This window comes from Manis javanica, chromosome 4 (assembly GCF_040802235.1).
Source record: "Manis javanica isolate MJ-LG chromosome 4, MJ_LKY, whole genome shotgun sequence".
NCBI lineage: Eukaryota > Metazoa > Chordata > Mammalia > Pholidota > Manidae > Manis > Manis javanica.
Genome location: NC_133159.1, coordinates 92,695,038 through 92,720,087, shown reverse-complemented (window position 1 = coordinate 92,720,087; position 25,050 = coordinate 92,695,038). Strand labels below are relative to the sequence as shown.

Here is a 25,050-nt window from a genome sequence, read left to right as displayed (position 1 = left end):
TATTTTTGCCTCGATGTACATCCTCCAGTATCTGCATGAAGCTGAGTCAGAGAACCAACGCCATGGCGAGCCCAGGCGCTGCTACTTCTCCCTGCTCTCCCTTTCTCACCGTCCTCTTCATTCTTTCTTCTTTGAGAGGTTCATGTGGATCTTCTCAAATATATATAAATAAGTATCTGTTGAAACTACAAATGTCATCTCTTAGAACAGGGGCCAGCATTCCTTTTTTTCTCTTTGTCGCAGGGGCAGAGAGTAAATATTTTAGGCTTTGTGGATCCTATGGTGTCTGTCACAGTCACTGAGTTCCCTCACTGCAGTAATAACACAGCCATAGAGAATACAGAAATGCAGGAGTCAAACGGGTGATGGGCTGTACTTGGCCCATGGCTGTAGTTAGCGACGCCTGTCTCACAGCGTGAAGATGACTTAGGCCTAAGGAATGTGTAGTGCTATGTGTGGTCACTAAATGACCTCAGCTGTAATGGGACCACACTACGGCCTTTTGTAGAAGTGTGATTTTTTTTAGTAGCAGTGATTCCTGTTTGGGCCCTCATGCTGTTTATGCTCTAAAATGTTCTCTACTTCACCAAAACTAAAACAAAAATATGTAGATGAATCATCTGTATTTGGCAGTATTTTGTACTGTCCAATTGAATATCAAATGTCTCTGTTCAGAGAGTAGACTGCATCTCTTCAGGTATCTGGCTTCATCAGGCTTTATCATGTGGTTTACTGGATGGCCTGAAGCGTCCATGGTAAGCTTTGCTTTACTCAGTAGTCAGCCACACCAACAAAGGCCATTTTGCAGTCAGTGATGGCTCTGAAGCATGTTCTTTCCAGTAGCAGTAACATTGGTGACTGTTACTTATTCTGACATCTCTTTGCTGGACGGCACCCCAAGGCAAACTAGAAGGGGCAGAGGAAACCAGGTGGTGTGAGGGGGTTGGCCCAGTGGTGAGCCTTCCTGGAAGAGCCGTATGCTGGGTGACAGTCTGACTGGTGGCACCTGCGTTAGCATTCCTGGGTATCCAAAGCTTGTCAGGATCTGTTTGGAAACTGGTAGCCTTACAGGCATAGCTACCAAAGTATCAGCCCACAGAGCATTTCTATAGTTGCCTACCCACATGCATGTTTGTTTTTTTTGGAGAAATTAATTTCTCTAAAAACAACCTTTATTCTTCCTCCTTAAAAGGCTTTCATTACCATTTTTAGTATGAAGAATTTGATTATGTATATGAATCCATGTTGACATGAGCTGTTGACCCTGGGCTGTGCTGAGTCTCATGGTACTGACCTGTTCACATCAGTCTCCCGGGTGGAAGCCAGCTCAACTCTCTTTGAATCTAATGTATTATCTATAACCTTTCAAAATTGGCAGTTAAGTCAGCATAGGGAACTAAACTGCAGTTTCCTGGCAGCAGTAAACAGAAGTAGGACACAGGACAGTGCTTAGAAAAATCACAGCTGTCATAAAATGGAGTCTTTCAGTAGCTTGTCTGATCCAGAAACACATAAAAGCATTTCATGCATGACAAAGCATTAGTAAATATTAAATAGTATTCTTGTTGTGTTATTGCCTAGTGGGGGTTGACCTCTCTCCTTTTCCTCTGCTTAAATTTAAAATTTACTTGATATTTTCCTTGTGTGTCATAAAGAAGAAGTCTCAGGCAGGAGAAAGAATAAAGAACAGGTACCAAAATTTCCATTAACACAAAAAGCATTACTCTGGTTAAAACTGAATGCAGATGAAGTTATTAAGCTGAATTAATATTGGTTTCCCCGAGCTTTTAGAACAGAGGCTTTGATCTATTGTGTGTGGTGTTTTTCCTTTTTCTTACATGAAAATAGTGCAACCAGGGAAGGTGGACCTGCCGGTGGCCACTGCATTGTCTCCAGCTTGTCTGGTTAATGTAGGGATTAACACAGAGTAGGTTTGACTTGGAATTATTAGTTGTAGTGAGCCAACTATGTATATGGCTTCCTCTAAGAGTGACATAATCAGTGAATTCTGTAATAGTGAGCAAGCTTTAATTTAGAAGTTTAAACCTAGAAGTTAATGTCACGTGTACTACTTTTAGGATATTTTTGGATAAGAAATTATTAGGTCACAGGAATTATTATTTTGGTTTACACAATACAAAATAAGCTACAGTTGAAGATGGGCAATCCTTATAATGGAAACAATTGAGGAAACTTCATGTTTCCTCTTCATGGGATAATAAGCAATAGCAGTCTTGTTGGAGAGATGAAAAAGTCATGTCTGAAATGATTATCGAATGACACTGAATACTGTATATCTATAGTCATTCATTTGTTCATGTATTTGCTGAGTATCTCATACATGCCCAGGAACTATTCTAGGTGCTAGTGATATAATGATGAATAGGACAAGTTGTCTTCTGTCAGACTTTACATTTAAACAGGACTTGTATTTTCAAGTCAGCATTATACTATCAATGCAAAGCAGTGATAAATTGCAAGGTACGTGAGTGATACTACACATTATTTTGATGTGAGGAGAATGGAATTGGAAATTTCAACAGAGAAAAATCCAATGCATATTATGCTGCTAGGCAAATTTTGAGAGTTATTGGCCTTTTGGGGATCTACAAAAAACATTTGGAGCTGAAGGGTTTTCTTCTTCATTTAGAAAAAATAAGTCATATGTAAAGTATATGTACTTTTTACTGTAAATAAAAAGAAAAAATGCCATTCACCACTAATAGGTAATTTAGAAAAAAAATAATTTCTTCTATGTGATTTTTCTCCTATCTATTCTGAATACCTATTTATAATGATCAAGATCTTCAGAAACCATACTGTTTTGCAAACTCACAAATGTTCTGAAGAGAAGTTTAAAACTCTTCTGTACCAACCATTTAATGCCTGAATATTTCCTACGATTTCTTTCCAAGTGCAGCCTATGCTTGAGTGCCTTGTGTGACAGGAACTCAATTCCTCTGCTACTATTTGTTCCATCTTTGATTAGCTTCGACTATTACAAAAAAATTAGAAAATAGAGGTACGGTTAAGTATTTTGTGTGTGTGTGAGCTTTTTCAGTTAACAAGTGGCAGCATCAGTCTTGAATCTCAATCCAGATCTTTTTCCCTAACACCACACTATTTCATTTATATCAAGAATACCTACTGTTCTCCAAAGGTGAGTTTCCTCCAGTTTGTTTTATAAGCAAGAGGTATTCTTGTGTAGTTTATTAACACACTAGATGAAAAATATAATTTAGAATTTAAATACTTTTCACTTATATTTTTAGTGATGTCTTTGGATAAGAACTGGATATTTTTACAGAGTCAAATAAGTAACATTGTCCAGAATGAAATAAAGTCTTAATTTACAACTTATATGTATAAATATATGCAACATTAATTAATAGTAAGATTTTTGGTCACGTTCTTATAAGATTGAGTCTAGTATGATTTATGCAGGTTTTTAATTTGATTTGATTGGATGATGTTTTCTTTCTCTAGTGGTCTAGACAATGTGGTTTTAGTTTCAGAATTCAAGTTCTCTTTTTAGAGGTAAAGGAATTGTGGAGGAAAAAAACCCTCATGGTTTGAGACAAAGTTCTGGCCATTATCAGGGTGGGTTGAGATGAGTTCTAACTATGTATGTTTTTATTCAGTACTTAGGTAACATTGGATGTATATTACGTAAGGCACTGGGGATACAAACAAAATGTGATACTGCTGTCATTTTTCTCCTTCAGGATAACCTTCGGGCTAACATTAAATAGCTACTGTTTCCTGGAGAGAAGCAGATTGGAGGTGGTTATCTGAATCATGTGTTTGACCTGTCTGTTGTTTATTAGAATAGCATACTTTCTTCTAAACAATCTGTCTCTAAGGAAACACTGAAATCTGGGATCTCAGATTTCTGTCTTAAAAGTGATCTGGATATCCCAGTGGTCAGTGGTTCTTATTGTTTAATCCTGTCCACATCTTTATGTTTGCAATATCACTATCTGTACAGAGTAGCCAGCCCTTTGAAAAGAGGAAGGTAATTTCAGAAGTCACATATGCCCTATACTAATGGGCTTAAAAAATTTTAAAGTTCAAAACATGTAAGTCTTATTTTATGAAGTTTATTATATTAAACCAAACCCTTTTGTATTTATTCTTTAGTCTTATTTCAATCCTATAAGAGAATTAACATTATATTCCAAGCATAATGCTACACTTTTGGTATTTTTTCATTAAATCTTTGCAGAACTTATGAGGAGGGCAGCTATCCCTGGTTTTATAAATAAGAAAACTAAGAACCCAGAAATATAAGTCACCTGCCTGAGCCACATGGCTCATGATGGAGTGGCGATTCCACCGTTCCTTTCAGCATACAATGTTGCAGAACATGCTTATCTCCTTTTCTCCAAAGCATTTCTTGCCCCAATGGCTAGTCAGGAATAAAACTGATGTTTTATTAAACCCAGCTTTCCTATCTCCCAACCTGAAACTGCAGACTTCCTGTATTTTTCTTTGTTTCTTTTCCCCCAGACAACAAGAGCAACCAGAAATAAAATTCTCTCGTCTATTATCGTCCACCAGATTTGCTTTATGTAGTCTTTGACTAATGACTCATTGGTCAAAATCAACTCAGGGATCTGTTCTCTGATAATGCATTAATAATATATATATGCATTAAAGTTCTTTCTCAGAGAATATTTGAGCTTTGACATATTGAACACTGGCATTTTAAATTAAAGCTGCTGCTGTCAGTGCATTTTAAAAAACAGATAGCTTGGAAATAGTGTTTCATACATAACAAAGTAGATCTGAGGTCATATGTAGTTTACAAAGGCAAAACTATTCCTGGCCTGGTTAATTATGGTAGGGATTTGAATTGTATTTTCTAATTATCATAACCTAAATATTTTTCAGATTGAGAAAGAGCTGAAGTGTTTTTCAGGGCTTTGTTTTACTAGAAGAACACCATAGAGCAACCTAACAGATTTTCTACATGCCATAGAGCCTAGGAATAATGAATTAGACACTATTCTGAATCTTTCAAGATAGGATATATCAATATTAAAGGGATACTTTGTGACAGTGATGACTCTGCACATTGAGCCCTAGGTGTGCATTCCTGCCTCTTACCTAGCAAACACTTTTTTATCTGGTTATATAGCTAAGCAATCTTTTTGCTTGTGGCATTAGACTTGTGCAAGTTGGTGAGTAGTCTGCTCTAAGCCTTTTCCTCAGGACAGCTGATTTGGGGACATTTTGTATATTATATATTATACAGTATATTGTACTCTATCTACCTATCTATACATGTACACACATTTCTACATATACATATTTATGTATAATACATTTTACATATACACAAGACCCTCTTCATGAAGGTTTTTCTTAAGGGCAGTTCCCTGTTAAAGGACCAATGAACCTGGGGTAGAAGAGGAAAGCTCAACCAGCCTCCAGTGAATATTAGCAGTAGGGTCCATTATTCCACCATCTGTCTGACATGAGTATGTTGTTCACAATTGACATTGCAGATTTATTTTCAGCAGGGCACTCCTGACTCCTATATATTTGAATGAAATATTTAAGCATGAAACCTTAAAATTGCAGGATAGAGTGAAATCCAAAGTGAATTAGAAATTTAATTAAATTTCTTGCTTGTTTAATTGCTTAATGTGTTGCACAGTCCAACTTGCAATTCCATATTCAATTATAATGAAACTCCCCTTAGATTGAGCTTATTTGGGGTTTTAGAAATGACTCTAAAAGGGTATTGATGCTGTAAGAGAATCCTTGGTTTTATAAAATTTCAACACAAGAGATTGAGTGTTTTAGTATTAGGTTTGTATTGACTCTTGATATTGACACAAGTCTAAATGTGCAAAGCCCACAAAGGCTAAATCCCATGGGCTTATGTTTAATTTAAAAGATGGCTAACTGGCCATTTTGAATAAACGATATGTTGACAATCTGAATATCTGACTGGTTGGGGAAATAGTCAAATATTAATTTTAAATGTTTATTAGTAGACTGTTTGCAAATGGTTTTTTAATTCATTTGGGAAGTGAGAATTCACATTTATGTAAAATTGCCAATAAACCTGATTTCATAAAGGTGTTTAGAGGTTAAATGCCCCATGATTAATTTATGCCTTAGTAATACTTTTAATAATTTTGAGGAAAGGTAAGGCAGCTGAGGATCATATTAATGATGAATAATAATGAAGGCTTAAAGATTCTGAGATTTAATTGTGAATATCAGATTCATCATCCTAAAAACAGAATAAGAAATCAAATGGAAAAAACATTTTAGTGGAGTTGAAAGGGTGCTGGACAAGGAGAAGAGGTGAGGAAGGACCCAGGTCCTACCACTGACTTGGCCAAGGGACTCAGGAAGACTCTTTCCTTCTCTGGAAATTCGTTCATTCATCAGTTAAACAGAGGCATTGAAAAGTGTGATCTATTTTATTCCTGCATCAGTAGAAATCATATGCTTATATTCGACTCTGTGCAACCCATTTCTTGAATATGTTGAAGGCTCATGAATGGCAAAAGAATGTGGGGGAAGCGTGGAGGCTCATTGTGATACAAAAATAATAATAGTGTGATCTCATCCTCTTTTCTTTCTATCCAACAGTTATGACATTTTTCTCTTGTGCTAGTTTTCATTTGGTTCTCAAAAATATATTAGAAGGTTGCTGCTCTATGTGTATGCATGTGTATCTACAAGAACACCTGTAGGTATATACGTAGTGGACAGTGGTAGTGTGGGCCCTTTGGGAAGGTTAATGCTTTTGTACCTGAAAGCTGGTAATATGCTTTAAATTCTGTGTACCTATTCTGTAAACCATTAGGAAGATTCAATAAGTAGGACTTATTCCATCTTTGGAAATATAATGATGATAAAATAATACTCAGAATGGTTTTAGCTAGGTTAATTATAAACGAAGGCATTGCTTACATTCAAAATCTGAGTGAAGAAATAAAATTGATAGTCTGTGCTGACTCAGTGGAACACATCATCCTGCAAAGCCAAAGAAATGATCTGTGAGCCCTTGATCAAAATGCACAGATAGTGTGTGATCCAGGAAACTTGATTACTACTAGTTTTTAGTGAGGAAGGCTTTGGATATTAAAAGCATTGAAAGCCAGAGTATTATTATGTAGAGAATTGATTGATTACTTTAATCAATTAATTCTTCAAAGGCAGTTCTGAGACGTGACTGGAAAAATGAAGTAAGCCGGGTAGCCGTTAGTGGTCAACACTGCTCCGTGAAAAGCGTTTGCAGGGTACATGCAGGCAGAGCGCAGAGAGACTTTGTGGGAGAACTGTAGCTTGCGTGAGGATCAGACCTCAGTTGAGTTTAATAAAATTCTGCTTTGGAGTGATTTGTTTATCTTCTGTAAGCAATTTCTTTCTTTTTTTTTTTTTTAGTAGATTGATGTATTTATCCGTTTGTGTACTCTTCTAGTGCTTTTCCGCATCTGAACCAAAAGCATTTTGCAAATATCAGAGCTCCGATTTTGAAAAGACCATTGATTTTTTTCTAGCAGATCTGGAGGTAGGCTCTCACACATCATCATTTGTTTCCAAGATAGGGAATTGATAGTATAATACTACCATCTTACATTAGAGAATTTTTTTTTTTGTCCAGCAATACCCTGAATTCAGAGGAGTTTTTTGTTTACCTTTGTCTGTCAGAATTGCTGTATAAAATTACATGCTTCCCAGGACAATATGGTAACCTTGTTATGGAATAAGGTGTCGATAAAAATTGTCATTGGCTGAAAGCATTCCTGTTTGATAGCCAAATAGTTGCTCAGAAAACCCAAGAAACAGGCTCTGATTAGCTATTGAAATTTGTTCAGCCTAACAGCATTTTTAGAGTTTGGTCTGAAGTCAGAAAACCCTGAGTTCCTTGTCAGCTTACTCTGGTACACCTCCCTGCCCCCATTTCTTCACTTTATATTGTGTGCCTCCATTTACCTTTCATCATCTTTAGGGAGAAAGGAAAGCTTAGGTCAGAGATCACAGTCTCTGATTCAGAGGACCATTTAAGGTTAAGGTCCTGTCCACTGGTGACACACCAGTCATCTGGAATCAAGGGGAGGAAAAATACAGAGTAGTTTTTATCATTTCTTTTTGGGTGACTATTAGCCTCTTAACTGGTCTCTCTGCTGCCAGTATAGCCAACTGTGGGCCCCCAACTGACTTGCAAGAGGGACCTTTCTAAATTGCCCATCTCTAAGCTGGCATGCCTCTTTCATGTTGGGTTTATCTTTCATGTTTTATTCCATTTTTCCCTCCCAATGTTTCCTGTCTTAGTTTAGATTTTCAGATTCTTCTACTTAGCCTGGTGCAGTCATCTCTGACGCTGTCTACTGTCTCTGGTCTCACCCCCTGACAACATGGCTGACAGGGTTTTCTTTCCAACATGCAAACATAATCTTGTAATGTGCAGACAGTCTTTTAGTGACCACCCCCTGCCCAGAAAGGACCAGGGTATGTGCACACAACATCTGTGGTGTGGCCCATGCCTAGCTCTAGCCTTATTTTTGTGCCAGATATGGGGCTGCAAACCAGACTGAATTCCTGGGAGCTACCAGGACATGCCAGTCTCCTTTATTCCTCTGGGCCTTTGATCACAGAATCCTTTTCTGGCTGGGGACCTGTTCTCTCCTGAGGTTTGCTTGGGAACACCTTTCATTTTTCAAGATTCAGATGGATGGCAATCACTCTCCTTTCATACCTTCATGCCCTATGCCCACCCCTCTGCCCCCAATCTATACTATAGGATTAACCAATGTCTTTATTCTCTGTCATACCTTATACCTTTGTTAAACTTTACTACATTTACTTCTTTACATGTCTTTATCTTCATACTCTATTGAAAGGAGTTGAAGGACAGGAGCTATGCATTTTTTTCCCCCTAGCACAGTGCTTGGTATGCATTAGGTGTTTAATAAACACTTGTTGAATAAAAGAATGACTGGAGCATCTGAGTAGTAATGTAAGAGTAAGTGCCGCATAACTTTAGAGAATGGACGATCATATAGGCTAGATTGATCTGGGAAGGTCTGAGAGAAAAGGTGAGACCTAAAATACAGGGATAGATAGGATTTGAAGTGGTGCAAAGAGGGAAGAATATTCATGACCAGGAATAATGATTTGGAAGTCAACATTTTAAGGGTGTTTTGAATAAATGGGTCTCAGACTTATGAGGGACACTACTGTTGGGAGATATAATTTTCCTATTTAAAATGTTTCTGAAACAATTAAAATAAAATAAGTACATAAAATGTTTCTGTTGTTCTTCATGACCCACATAATAATTTCCAAACTCCTTAGTATTTGGGTAGTTGTTAAGAATCAAATCAGAGCTCAGCCCATTAATAGCTGAATGAGCTTGGACAAGTTGCTTAATTTTTCTAAGCCTCAATTATGAATTCACAAAATGGAGACATAATGTCTACCATGCAGTGTTTGTTTTAACACTTGAATAAAATAATGCAACTTACCATTCATTCTCTATTTATCGTGTCTCAGGCACAGTGCAGGGCCCTTTACATGCATCAACTCATTTAACTTTTACAACAGCTCTGTGTTGATTAGAAACTGTTTTTGTTCTTTACCACATTGAGAATATGATGGTACTACTAACAGCAATGTGGAAAAATGGAAGCTGTGATCCCAAGTTGTTTTGGGGGGTTGGGAAAGAACAAGCCCCTCTCTATAGGGTGGCCCACAGCCGTGTTTAATTGTACCAGTGGACCTGCAGGTTCTGTGGAGAGCCAAGTCGGCTGGCTAGGCTGTGGGCTGGTCCATGAAGCTGTTTGGTGCCCTGTGGTCTAATACAGCTTCAGCTGGAAGGCAGGAGACATTGCCTTGAGATTCCTTGCACTGCCAAATGCCTCCTTCTGGGGGCTGGCATGGGGTGGGGATGGGATGGTAGGAATGAGGGCATCCCGTGGTTGGAGCTCCCAGCTCAGTGGGTCTGATGTGACACAAGCCTCCTCTGAGGGCCATGCCCTGCTGTGGAACATGCTTTTGGGCTGAGGCTGCTCTTCTGATCGTTAGTTATCTCAGGAATGCATCAAATGAAAATTCCCAGAAACCAAGACCGGTACAAATTCTCTTTTTTTAATCAAACCTGGGGGTCATATAAAACAGAGGCAGGAAGCTTTAATTTTGGAAATCAATAGATAACATTTGAATCATAGCATTTAGATTTTCTAGTTAAGTGACCCTCAAAAAATTACGTGAGCTCTCTCAACTCAGTTTTATGATCTGCAAATGGAGTCTGCAATACTTACTTCCTAGAGTTACATGAGAAAGTGTGTATGTAAAGCCGCGGTCGTGCCACATCAGAGACCCGAAGCGCTGAGACGCTGTGGGTGCCGCTGATTTTAGTTTTTCCTCCCAGAGGAACTTAGGCCCTGAGTTCTGGCCATAGCTAACGGCTGTGAGGTCATGTCCCACAGGCTTTTGTGCAGGAGGCCAAAAGGCAATCTCTGCGAAGAAGAAATCAAACCAGTTAAGCATCTCACTGAGGGGCAGTCTGTGCAGGGGCCCGGCCCCCAGGGCGAATCCAGGTGTGTGCCCGCGTGCGAGGGGATGGCGGCAGGCGACGGAGAGCCGGAGGGCTCAAGGGCGGCAGCGTTTTCCTAGGGGGCTCGCCCCTCCCGGTCTGTGTGGGGAGACAGCCCTGAACGGTGGGGCCCGAGTCAGGCTGAGCCTGGAGGTTTGTAGCAGTACTTTGGGGACGTGATGAGTGTGGCTGGGAGCAGAGGCAAGGCTCAGGCGGAGAGCTCTTAGAGGCGGAAACTGCCCTGGTGCTGCTGTTCCTGCTAGTGGTGGGGCTTGCAAGGCTCCATGGGCTCAAGCAGGTCCTCTTCCCTTTGCATAGCAACCCTTCCAGGTCCAGGATTTAATTGTATTTTTATTATACATTGTCTAGAGCATAGTAGGCACTCAAATGTTTTTTGAAATGAGTCCATTGGCTAGAGTGCCAGGTGGTTGTGTTTTTCTTCCCTTGAGGTAAACCGGTACATGTGTCTATTTCAAGCCAGTGAGGCTGATCTGATTTTTTAGGAGTAGCTACTCGAGTTTTACTGTTCTGTATGCTTTTGGCCTCACTTGGGATTTTAAGTTATTTCAAAACAGATAGGAACTGTAGGATAGAGAATCCCTAATCACAGGACAATTGAAGTTCATTGATAAGGATAGTGAGAAAAGTGTGTTGTGCAGAATATTTCACTCTTGAGTTTCTCTGATGTAAATAATTTTGAAGGAAAAAAAACCCAACATTCAGCAGAAAGGCAGAAATAGAGGATCAATTTAATACTTCACGGTGGAGAATGAGGCTGTGTTCAGGCTATTCTGCATATTCTGAAACTCAAGCACAACTGACTCCACAGAAAACAGGGCTGCCTGCAAACCACCTTTCACCGTCAGTTCTTTTGGACACACAATAGTGAACTCGGGTTCGGTTCGTGCACTTACAAAGATTTGGGAAGTATTATCACCCAAATACTTGAGAGACATTAAAGCGACAAGTTGAGCGGACAGCCCGCGTGGTTGTGTGACTGGATGGAGCTGGCGGTCAGTGAACATGCAATTCCCGCTAGTTTGTGTAGCTTGGCGTCAAGGCACCATTAGATATTCCTCAGGCTCAGGCACAGACTTGAGAAGCATGAGGTTTCTCCTTCCTCTGAGGGAGCCTGGGCACTGGAGTTACTCTGTTTTCCTTTGTGGAGAAAGGCGCGCGTGCGTGCGTGCGTGTGCGTGCGTGTGTGTGTGTGTGTGTGTGTGTGTGTCCGTCCCCGTGTGTCCATTAGCTGTGGGGCGAAAGCACAGCCTTCACCAGGTTTTTTTCCTTGGAAGTCAGGCGTGTTTGCTGCCCTCTAAAGCTGCTATTTTCCTTACCTGCGGCCTTTTTCCCACTAATGCCTAACCTAGTACCAGTTCTAACAGTGGAACACCTTGCCTTCTCAGTGCTGTTTATCCATTCTTTCCAACTCAAGTGCTGAAAATTTCCCAGAGGTCCTTGACCTTGGCAAGGGTCATCGGCCATGTGATTCTCACATGCCAGCTTTTAGCAGCCCCTGAACTATTCTGGGACATTCTTTAATACTAGGACAGACATGCAGTAGCAGCCCATACCTTGGGATCAATCATCTTACTCTGATTATTCTGCTGAATAGATTTCCTCCTTCCCACCCAGTCCAGATCTATTTGACTTCTGTTCCCTGTTTTCTTATGCCCTGATTCAATTTCTTGTGCCTAAACTTGATCTTGAAGCATGAACCCATAAATGGTTCTTTTGTCCACCCTAGAACTCTGGGCATCCACTGTCAAGCTGTTCACCTGAACAAATCTTTGCTCCACCAGCTTATTATACCTTGAATCCCAGCCCCTTCTCTCCTACCTTAATAAAAGTTTTAGTTGTATTGGCTCTGGCATGGGGACTCCCGTAGCCACCTATCCTGTCATCCTCTATCTCCTCTCCTCTCTAAGCCTTGTGCTTTGGCCCCAAAGCAACTCCGTGACTCCCACCAGATGGCTGTCCACGCTGCTCAAGCTCTCACCTTCTTCACAAATTGTTGATGTAAGTCTTGTCTCTTCAATTTATGGCAAGCTTGTAGAGGACAGGTATCCCTATAACCTTAGATCCCCCAGGGCATAGATATTACCAGATCACTTAAAAATCTTTATTAGTTGTTTGTTTTGTCATGGTAAGGTTGATAATGAATATGCCTTTTCCTTTAATAAGCATATTTAACATCCTTTAATAAATATATTTAACATTTTAAAGTCCTTGCTATTTTTGAAGTGTGATTTTTGGTTTTTATAAATGATGGTAGCCTCAATTCATGCCAAATTTGTACTGAAATCCTGCTCAGTTTATTCTGAATTTCTGCACATGGAGTTTAGTGTGAAGCAGAGACTTAAATTCAAAGGATGGAATGTTGATTAAAAAAACTTACTTTCACATCTAATCATCATAGAATTTGAAGGGGAAATCCTTATGAAGCTTATCAGATTGTCTTTCAGATTTCCTTCCTTTGTTCCCAAATACTGCTTTGTAGCAGTATCATCCCCATCTCCATATGCTTCTAAAACACATTAATTCAACAGCAAACTTCATTTTATCAGAGATAATTTAAAATGTGCTACAAGTGCTTAAGTTCACCATGCCATCTCAGCATTCCTAATTTATATTATCTTGAATGTTAGGATTATGTAAGCTATTTATTGGACTGAGAATGGGAAAATCCAAATTCTTTAGAACCCCTCTCCCTTACATGAAACAGCTAACACAGTGGGAAATGTCTTGCTGTTCACTCCTGAACATTGAGATATCTTTCTTGCTCGCTCTCCCCGCCTACCCTCCTACTCAGTACCAAGAGATAGACAGCCTATTTTAATGGAATAATTGAAATAGAGCCAGATAATCTGAATTAACTGGAGCTCCGTGATTATTTGGCTATATACAGTCACTCTTGCCTTCCTAGTGTTAGAAAGTGGCACATAATAGGCACTCAATTAATTTGCTGAATGTATGACTAAATAAAAGTAAGTTTTAATATGCTTACTAAATGTTTAATGTAAAAAAGCTCTATTCCCATTAATTCAGGATATGGTAGTGGGGTAGGTCAATGTTTATTTTGTTCTGTCTTTATGAGGCCTCTGGGTTTTCCACTGCATATCTGTCACTTATGACAATGATAACACTAATAGTAGATGTAGCATCTAGCATTGTATAATGCTTTCATCATTTAATAAATCAAATTTCACAAGGCATACATATATGCCTTTCATTTTATCTTCAGAACAGATCTGAGTGATGGATAGGACAGGTGCCAGCAAACGGCGATCCTTCTGCCTTCTCCTTCTCCCAGTCCTGGGCCATGACCTTCTAGAGCAGGGGTGACAGACAGAAGGCTGTGGTGAGGAGACTAAAAATAGATATGTTATATGCCAAAAGTCACACATCAAGTTTGTAACAAAGACCCAACGTACATATAATCTACCATTTTTTCCACTTTATATTTATTATGGATTTAACTGACTTCACATTTCATTCAATAATTTCCCTGAGATGTCACAGAAATTCAGTGATGGATGTAAATTTAAAATTACTATAAAGGCAACATTTAACGAAATAAAGAAGAGCAATATATAATAGATAAGAAAGTACTGTTTTTTAGAGCCCAGCATTATCCTGTTTTTTATTGGTATTTTGGAAGTACTTATTCATTTCCCTAGATAAAAGACAGAACGTGATTTGGAATATAAAGAACAAGTTTTGGATGTGATTTATTAATCTCTTTTTGTTTTCATTCCTTTCATGACTCCTTAGGAACAGGTGAAGGTACCCCTTCTGAACTCTGTTTTTGCACCTTGGTTTTTGAAGGACCTGTTTTTCATTTTCTTGCCCTTTCCAATAGCCAGCAGCATAATTAGTATGCTAGGGTGTTGTGGGAACAAACTGAAAAAACAAGTACAGATTTAAGACAGTTTGCTGAAAGAGTGCATGAATAAGGTCCTTTGTACTTGTTTGTGACTTATTTGTTAGATTCAGTTTCACAATAAAGGATATCTAAAAAGTAAATACTTGGATTTTATTTGGAATTTTCCATGTTAATAAAAGAAAAGGAAAAAGCTTTACCATTTAATGAAACTCTTAAAGTTGTATCTTATAGGAAAGCTTGAATTTGAGGTATAAAATGATCAATCTTATTTTGATTTTTGGTCAAGACTTCACTTAGCTTACATATACTTTTTCAGAACTGGAAACTTCAGAAGGTCTTGAGACTCGACAACCATCTGACACACTATTCAGAAGATATTTTTGAATGTTTATTTGGTAATTTTAAGAGTATACAAAATACTTTACTGAGTTAGATCTAGCTAGCTCAGTGTTCTGTCCTGCATGTGGGTGACTGTGTGGGCAATGAAGTTTCCATTTCAAATTTTAGGGTTTTTTTTTTTTTTTTGAGCTTTAGGATCTGTGTATTTATGTGATCTACCTTTGGTCTTCATGGAGAAATGGTGTATATAAGCTAATTATTAATTAAGATATAATAGCCTTTTTATTTGTTTTAGAAATTTCTATTAAATTATAAGGACTGCTACCTGTACATCTAGTATTTGAAGATTTGGCACAAATATTTGCCTTGTTATAGATAATTTTCATATATTTAGAATGATTAATTCTTAGCTTTGAAAGATACTAGACTTGCTAAAGCTTGGTATCTGGCTTTAGGGGATATGATGGCTGTTTTAAATGATGACATATAGAAGGAATAGGTCCTGAGAGGGCCCCTCTAGAATTGCTTTTGCTGAGCAGTATGTGCTTGGCTCATATCAAGAAGGGGTAGAAGGGGAAGGTACACAGGTGTGTTTACAAGGATGTTGTTGAAGACATTGTATTTATATCAAATACATTGTCCCTTTTATGAAAAGCTAAAGAGCCATTTTTCTTACACTTTTGTGCCAGGAATATGTATACAATTATCCTAAAAGTGATCCTGTTTTACTCTTTTCTTTGGTTGCTAGGAAGTTTACCACTAAATTTGTGACATATGTTTAACAATTAATTATATTTTGGGATGCATTTTGTATAATCATTTTACTCTTATATCCTTATTCTCCTTTGACAGTCCATTAAACTTCAACATACTTGTTGAATGCCTGTTTATGCTAGGCACTGTGCATGATGATAGAGATAACAGTGATTAGCACAATCTGACATAGCCCTGGCCTCACGAGCTTATAATATTTTTGGGGATAAGAGAAAATCAAATAATCATACAAATACATATAAAAAGGAAATTGTTACAAATAAAATGGAGGAACCTTACATGATGCTTTGGTGAATTCCTCTTTTCCTTTATGTATGTGTTTTGTCCTTTATAGTCACAGAGATACATATATACAGAGAGACACCCACATATGGTATACATACATATGTATATATTCTTTATAGTATACTATACTTTATACTATAGTATACTATACATTATAAAATACTTCCATTTTCTTGTAAAAACCCTTCTCACTTCTGATTAAATGGCTGAGCTGATGATTTTTCCATTACATGGAAGTACGATAATATATACCAATACTTTATCACTGGACATTTAGCTGACTGACACTATTGTAATAAAGTACTGTTTTAATTTTCATTTGTTTGAAAACCAAGTTTTCTAGTGGATTACGTATTAGCAAGAAAAAAAAAATACATCCCAACTCCCTTCCTCACCCCCCCACACGCACTCAGGGTGTTTGACTAGAATCTTGTTTAATTAGCCAAGGACAGAGATCTTACTGATAGCAAATAGAGCAGGAACAAATGCAGCAAAGTTCATAGCTTTTCTTGGGTCCTCAGCTGCCAGTCACTCTGTCTTTGTGGCACAGCATCTTACTTATTCCAGAAAATTCAATTCATGCTGCCTTTATATGTGGGGCTAGCCTTGCATTTTGTAGCAGTAGTAGTCTGTGTACTTCCATTTAAAGAAATATTTACAAATGTTGAGCTCTTTTGGTTCTTAGACTAAATGTGCTATCACAAAGATCACTTTCCTAAGAGTGACAGGGAGGGGAGAGAAAAGCAGTCAGTGTCCAGGAATGACTGTTTCCAAACAACATGTCTGCTGCAGCCTTCCCATGTTCTGGAACAGGGATATCTCTACATTTACAAATGAGGCTGAATAGTTCATTACAGGATCACCTACCAGTTGCTAAGTTTTCTGTGGGTCATATTGATCTTTGTACTATCATTGATTTTTTTATGGCTCCTTTTATACCAATAATCTTTCACATATGTTGTAAACATTTAATTCAATTTGCCTTTTCTTTTTAATTGTCATGTGACATTTTTAACACAGTGTTAAGAGCACCGACTTTGAGACACCTTTGCGTCAGTCCTGTTCAGTGACTTATTACCGGTGTACTTCAGTTAAATTTAAGATGTCTCACTTCTTTTAAGCATATACATGTTGTTTTGTAAGTTGTGGTTCCTGTTACTCTTTTCCAAAGAGAGTAGATATATGGAAAAAATTGAGTAATGCATGTTCACTGTAGAAACTTTAGATAGCACAGATAACTCTAAAGTTAAAAAAAGTCATTCATAATACCTCTCTATCTACTGTTCACATTTTCCCATATGTATGTTAGCAAGCAGTAATGTGTTCCTTTAATCACAGATACAGATAGTTTAATTATGGGTTATTGTCCTATAGTATATTGCAAATACCTTTTTTGGTTAATACGTATGTTCACTTTATAATTTCTAATTGTATAATATTCCATTGTATAGATGTACTATAATTTACCTATCTCTGTTCATGAAAAATGTTGTGATGAACACTTCATAGCTTATATATATATATATATAATATATAATAAGCAGAATTGTGTATCAAAGAATCAATGCATCTTTAAGGTTTTGAGTATTTCTTCAGCTTCATCCACACTAGATATTATCTTTTTTATCTTTTTTTTTTTTTTGCCTGTTCAATATGTGAAATATTTAAACTTGCATTTCTTTTGGTTGCTAGTAACTAAATGTGTTTTATCTATTTATTGATTGTTTTGATTTCTTTTTGAATAGATTGCCTCATTTCTTTTTGAATAGATTGTCCTACTAATTTCTTTGCTATTTTTCAATTTTATTCTTTTAGACTTTCAAAAGCACTTATGAAAGTTTAATTTTTATTCTTTTAGACCTTCAAAAGCACTTATGTACTGCAAGGACATTAGTCTTTAATCATATATTTTATAGATAGTTCTCTGCTTTTCCTCTTTTAATTTTTTACTATTTTTGGTTTAAGGAAAATTTTTAGTTTTTTAAAAAAATAAATCCAGTCATTTTTATTTTTTCCCTGTTAAAGATTATTTAAATAACCACCAATATTTTCTTCAAGTACTTTTATGTTTTTGATTTTTACTTAAACAAATTTCAGTTTTTTACCTAAATTCTAGATTTAAATAGAATATAAGCTCCATGAGGGCAGCAGTTTTGTCCACCTTATTCCTTATTGTTTGACATATTCATGGCACATCACAGGCATGTAATATGTATTTGTCATATTAATAATGTAAATCTCTAATTATCTAAACTTTATATCATGATAAAATGGGTGACAGAAATGTAGTTTTCTTAACATTTAAAAAAAGTTAGAAATGTATTTTTTTAACTAAGGTATCACTGATATACACTCTTATGAAGGTTTCACACGAAAAACATTGTGGTTATTATATTCACCCATATTATCAAGTCATCTCATTCCCTATTGAAGTCACTGTCCATCAGTGTAGTAAGATGCCACAGAGTCACTACTTGTCTTCTCTGTTCTACACTGTCTTCCCCATGACACCTGACCTCAATCCCTGTCTCCCTCTTCCCCACCCACCCTCCACCACCCCTCGCCTTTGGTAACCACTAGTCCCTTCTTGGAGTCTGTGAGTCTGTTCCTTCAGTTTTGCTTCATTGTTATATTCCACAAATGAGGGAAATCATTTGGTACTTGTCTTTCTCCACCTGGCATATTTCACTAAGCATAATGCCCTCTATCTCCATCCATGTTGTTGCAAATGGTAGGATTTGTTTTCTTCTTATGGCTGAATAATATTCCATTGTGTATATGTACCATATCTTCTTTATCCATTCATCTACTGATGGACACTTAGGTTGCTTCCATTTCTTGGCTATTGTAAATAGTGCTGCGATAAACATAGGGGTGCATATGTCTTTTTGAATCTGAGACCTAGTTTCCTTTGGGTAAATTCCTAGGAGTGGAATTCCTGGGTCAAATGGTATTTCTATTTTTAGTTTTTTGGGGAACCTCCATATTGCTTTCCACAATGGTTGGACTACTTTACTTTCCCACCAGCAGTGTAGGAGGGTTCCCCTTTCTCCACATCCTTGCCAGCATTTGTTGTTCCTAGTCTTTTGGATGCTGGCCATCCTAACTGGTGTGAGGTGATATCTCATTGAGGTTTTAGTTTGCATTTCTCTGATGATTAGTGATTTGGAGCATCTTTTCATGTGTCTGTTGGTCATCTGAATTTCTTCTTTGGAGAATTGTCTGTTCATATCCTCCACCCATTTATTTCTTAATAGGGTTATTTACTTTTTAGGTATTAAGGCATGTGAGTTCTTTATATGTTTTGGATGTTAACCCCTTGTCAGATATGTCATTTATGAATATATTCTCCCATACAGTGGGATACCTTTTTGTTCTGTTGATTGTGTCCTTTGCTGTACAGAAGCTTTTAAGTTTGATTTAGTCCCATGTGTTCATTTTTGCTTTTCAGGAAAAATATGTATTTTTTTCTCAAGGATATGTATTCAGGAAAAAGTTGCTCATGTTTATATTAAAGAGATTTTTTTCCTGTGTTTTCTTCTAAGGGTTTTATGGTTTCATGACTTACATTCAGGTCTTTGATCCATTTTGAGTTTACTTTAGTGTATGGAGTTAGACAATAATGCAGTTTCATTCTCTTGCATGTAACTGTCCAGTTTTGCCAACACCAGTTGTTGAAGAGGCTGTCATTTCCCCCTTGTCCATGGCTCCTTTATCATATATTAATTCTCAGGATTGCTTTGGCTATTTGGGGTCTTTTGTGGTTCCATATGAATTTTAGAAGTATGTGTTCCAGTTCATTGAAGAATGCTGTTGGTATTTTGGTAGTGATTGCATGGAATCTGTAGATTGCTTTAGGCAGGATGGACATTTTGACAATATTAATTCTTCCTATCCATGAGCATGAGATGTATTTCCATTTATTGGTGTCTTATTTAATTTCTCTCAAGAGTGTCTTGTAGTTTTTAGGGTATAAGTCTTCCATCTTTTGGTTAGGTTTATTTAGAAATGTATTTTCTAAAATATATTTGTAATCTGTTATTTTCCTTCTGTCTGGAACATTGTTTTTCCTTTTCACTTACTGAATTTTTGATCATCTTTAGATCTCCACTCAAGCATTGTTTCTGTAGGAAGGCCTTCTGTGATAATTTTTTGACAAGGTCACATTCCAAATTATCAGTTTTCCTTACATTGTCTTTGTGGCACTTGTCATACCTGTAATTTTGCAATTGTTTGTGGAATTATTTAGATATTTCTTTTCTCTACCAGTAGGAAACACACAGAGAGACTTTGTCTTTGTTCATCATTTAATTCCACTGCCTAGCATATACTGATGTTTAATAAGTTTTTAATTTTTTGAATGGATTAGTAAATAAATGAGCCAACTGCCACAAAAATCACATACTGAGGTTTTACAAATGCTTGGTCCTCTTCAGAATTTTACCTTCCATATTACTGATCTTTCTGTCTGTTTTGTTGTCAGATTTAAAAATAGTACCTTTAAAAACATTTTTGTATCTCTGAGGTTATGATGGCTTCCCACATATTCCCTACAATACCTCAGTAAAAATAAAATTCATTACAAAATACAAAAAATAAAAATTTCCCAATTATTCTCACACATTTGTTCTTGCAGCTGAATTTTATAATCATTTGTCAAGATAAAAACAATCTCTTTGTATATTTGTGTGTGTGTTCATTTGAGGGGGAGAAGTTATTTTAAATTTATAAATTAACTGGGATTGTGTATTCATAATAAAATATGTAAGTTTCTTTAAGAATTTGATTATGTAGCTTTTATATACTTGAATATATTTACCTCAGTTAATTTTAAATTTTATTCACAGGACCTGAAAATTTCGTGCTAGGAATTTTCTTAGTCATTTTTGTACAGGAAAGAGTTAACTTGGCAGGCTTATGTTTGCTGTCTTAAAAAGGTTCTGCTTGCACAGGGCATAAATCTGCAAAGAAGTAAAAAGCTAACCTTTGCAAACAATATGGCTTCTCTCTCACTTACCAACTTTACATTTCCCTGTATGGCCCCAGAAGATGACTGGTTAGCCAGAGACGGGTAAGATTCCTCAAGGGAGGAACAACCTAAGACAGGCACAGTCGCAGGGGGGCCATCAGGTGAGAATTTGGGGATCAACAGAGGTGAGGCTCAGAACCTCACGCCCCCTGCTTTGAGAGAAATCTTCTGCATCCGTGGATGTCTTGCTGCCCTTGTCTAGCCTGGATTAATACTTGGTCCATAGGCACACACCTGATCATCTGATCATCTACATTTGCCTTCTTACAGCACTAAACTATGTTTTCTACCTTTATCTTGCATCTACCTACCACTTCAGCATTTTATTAAAAATAAAAATAATAATAATAAGAGAAATGTGGGATCAACATATAAATCAAGTACAAAAATCAAACGAATATTCATATTTGACCTGATTTATAGGTCATAATGCATGATCAAAACCGAAAGTTTCTGTGATGACTGCCCTTGTACTGTTCACCATGTAAGAATTTATTCACTATGTAAGAATTCGTTCACCATGTAAGAACTTGTTCATTATGCTTCAGAAGATTGGAGACTGACGAGATTTGGCTTGAGATGGATTAATGATTGTACATTGAGCATTGACCCCCCTATACTGATTTTTATTGTTGTTAACGACCATTTGATCAATAAATATGAGAGATGCCCTCTCAAAAAAAAAAAAAAAAAAAGGTTCTGCTTGCAGGGCTGGTCTTTAGCTGGCCACTAACAACTTGAGTTTCAAAATGTTTCTTTTGCAAAGTGATAAGGTGTGCCAAGGGTACTGAATTTCATTGTGACAGCCTAGCCAGACTGTTTTTTTAAAAACCATGTGATCTATGGTGAGCACCTACTTTCCTTCTGGGAGTTTTTAATGATTGTGGTTGATTGTGATGGCAGAGAGTGTTCCTGTGATCAGCCTCTGAAAGACCCTTGAACTTTGAGTCTCAGTGAATTTTGCTAGGTAAATACACTAACATATTACTGCATTTCACTGCTGGAGGTCATTGGAAGCTTACAGATGGATTTCTCCAGACACTGTCTGATTTGTCTTTTTCCCTTAGTTACATCAGTTTTGAGTTTCCTCTCTTGGTTTTCTCTGTAGTCCCAACAATGTAGTCCTCAAATGATAATTCTGTATACTTTCTTTTTTACAATATTTCCCCTCACATTTATTTTTCTTGTCATATTACATTGATCAGATCTTCCAAAAGAATGTTGAATAATATAGTTGACTTTAGGAAACTGCTTAAGTTCTGTATGATTGTGAAATTAAATGTGTTTTTTCTTGTCTCTAGCTTGATGTTCTTTATCATGTTAGGGAAGCATCCCTAAATATCTAGTTTATTTAGAGTTTCATGAGACATTTAACTAAGTGGGTTTTTTTTGGCATCTGTTGAGATGATCCAATGATTTTTTTTGTCATTTGTTAAAGTGATAAATTGCTAAATATGTATTTAAAATCTTACTTAAAAAGAAGCATGATATAACTAAGTATCCAGAAGATAATAAGTGTCCATATTATTTTAAATAATATTTAGAACTTGCTCTTGAAAAGAAAGTTAAGTATTGTTACTTTCAGTAAAATACCACATCTTAGTAATAGAGGTTAACAGAAGGATGTAAGGTGAAATGCATCAGCTTATCACATCTGTTTATAGAGAATAAAATAATTTAATAGAATAATACATGGAAAAATTAAGATCATTCAGGATAGGGACATTTACACTGTAGACTGTGTGTCTGGTATTTGCAAAATGTGTTTCTGAATTTCAATGATATACATAGCTGTGTATGTATATACATTTTTACGTATCTGTGTGTTTTTTGGCACACAAAAATGCCTGCTACATTCGGAGAAGTATTTTTTGAAGCACACCAACTTCTGCTTCCAGCTCTCTCACCTTTAACTTCAATGCAATATGATGATACAAACTACTTTGTGTTTTGCATAATTGCTATAATGCTCATAGTGGTGATATTTGAATGTTGGTAATGCTGACAGGGCATAAGACAGCATGATGTTATAAAGAGATTCTCATTTTGTTTCCTCTCTAATTAGTCATAATTATTATGGATGATTTTATTTTGCTAATATTTGCTTTCTATATTTTAAAACTATACTTCTGAAGAGATATCAGGATTTAAAATTTATGGTTTAAACAGAAAAATGTTAATTACAAATATGTAGTTTTTAAAATAATGACAGTATTACTACATTGTCATACTTAATTCTGAAGTGTATCTATGAGTAGCATTATAGTCCTTGTAAAGAGATTAAATATTTTCTCACAAGGAAGAAAGAAGGTAGGTAAATAAACATGAATCATGACATTTAATTAAAATTAAATGAATCATTATGTTTTTCTTCAGTTTTCCTTTAAACAGATTAAATTTTTTTTGGCATAGTAAAAGTTCTTTTCTAGGGACTTTTCTAGTCCCTCCAAATTTCCATCTTATAATGTGGCATGGCAGCCTTTTGAAAACAAGCAAAGTAAACTCTATAGGAAAAGCATATTTTCCTTATTTCTACCAACCATAGATATCTAGCAGTTCATTTTCCTAGTAGAAAGTTTGATGACTATGAAGATGAGATAAGTCACAAAGGAGAAGATACAACCACTCATCTCAAGCGTCATGTAAGCCAAAAGGAAGATGACATGCAAACAAGTCCTTTCAGTGCTTTATGGTGATCTCTTTTAGGGGTTGTACAAAGTGAAAACCTAGTGGTTTGTTTTAAGCTGGCATCAGAGTGTCAAGGAAAGTGTATGGAGGTTGGCAGATCTGAGCTCAAGTGTTACTCTCATCCCTTCCTTGGGGAACTGGCTCCACTAATCCAATCAAACATTATTCTGTAGTGTGTCATTATTATTTAGGATTATCCAGAGAAATGGAATAAATTGTGTGTGTGTGTGTGTAAAGAGATTTACTATGAGTAATTGATTGGCTCATGCAGTTATGGAGGTTGGTTAGTTCCAGTGTCTTCAGGGAGAGTTGGCAAGCTGGAGACCCAGTTTGTGTGTAGTTCTGTCCTAAACCAGCAGACTTGAAACTCTTATGTTTCAGTTCAAGTCCAAAGGCAAGAAAAAATCCTATGTCCCAGGCTTATGCTGAAGGTAATCAGGTAGAAAGAATTCTCTCACACTTGCAGGACAGTAAATCTTTTTGTTCAATTCAGGCCTTTAGCTGATTGGATGAGGTCCACTGACATTAGGGAGGGTGATCTGTTTTACTCAGGCGGCCATTTTAAATGTTAATCTCATCCAAAAACACCCTTTCAAAAACATTCAGAATAATGTTTGACCAAAAACCTAGTCAAGTTGACATGCACAATTAACCATTACAGTGTCACAATATTGTAGATGTAGTAAACCAGATCTATCGACCATTCTATGATACTCATTTTTAAAAACTTATTTGATACTTATTTCTGAACTTAGTCTTGTTTTCCTCCAGATTTATATTGTGTTCCCCTTTCTTTTATCTATCAAACACCACCTGTTCTTCTGACTTACTCTAATATAGCTACTAATCTCTTTTTAATTATAAAATTTTTTTTTGTTGCATAGCTGTGAGCTTTTGTTTCTCTAACTCAGTGGACAATTTTCTGAGGGTAGTGACTATGCTTTTTTCCCCTCTCTTCAGCTCTTTTCCCTTTAAGAAGCAGAATACTTAATATACAGATAGTGGTATTTGTTAATTCATTCAACAACTTAATGTGTATTAGATATGAGACTCTGCTCTAGGCCCTGGCAATATAAACATGAATAGTACAGAAATAGCTTTCTGGTAGTAGAAAGCAGATAAATAAGTGGTTATGATACAATGTAGTACTATGTTAAAAGGCTGAACAAATCCTTGGGAACCCAGATGACATGATAATCACTGTATTTATCATTCAGACTCATGGAAGATTTTATCTATCAAAGGAATCACATTTTCTCATCTGAACCTAAATGAATAATCAGGTAAATGGCAGTTGCAGTTTAAGGGAGACATTTTAGAGAGAGTGAAGGGGCTACAAAAGCACAGATATGGAGGAGAAGAATATGTTTGGGAAATGTGAGAAGGTCAATAATCTGTAGTATAAGGCTTATAAATGTTTGAGAGAGAAGAGGCGTGCTAGAAGTAGCTAAAGCTAGAGCTTAGAACACTTGATATGCCATTGCT

At 36.7% G+C, this 25,050-nt stretch overlaps 1 protein-coding gene across 5 annotated transcripts in view; it reads left to right on the top strand.

Annotated features, from left to right (window-relative positions):
* VAV3 (vav guanine nucleotide exchange factor 3) overlaps positions 1–25,050 on the top strand; it is a 380,328-nt gene that overhangs the window by 220,622 nt on the left and 134,656 nt on the right. The gene's annotated exons all lie outside the window — the stretch shown is intronic.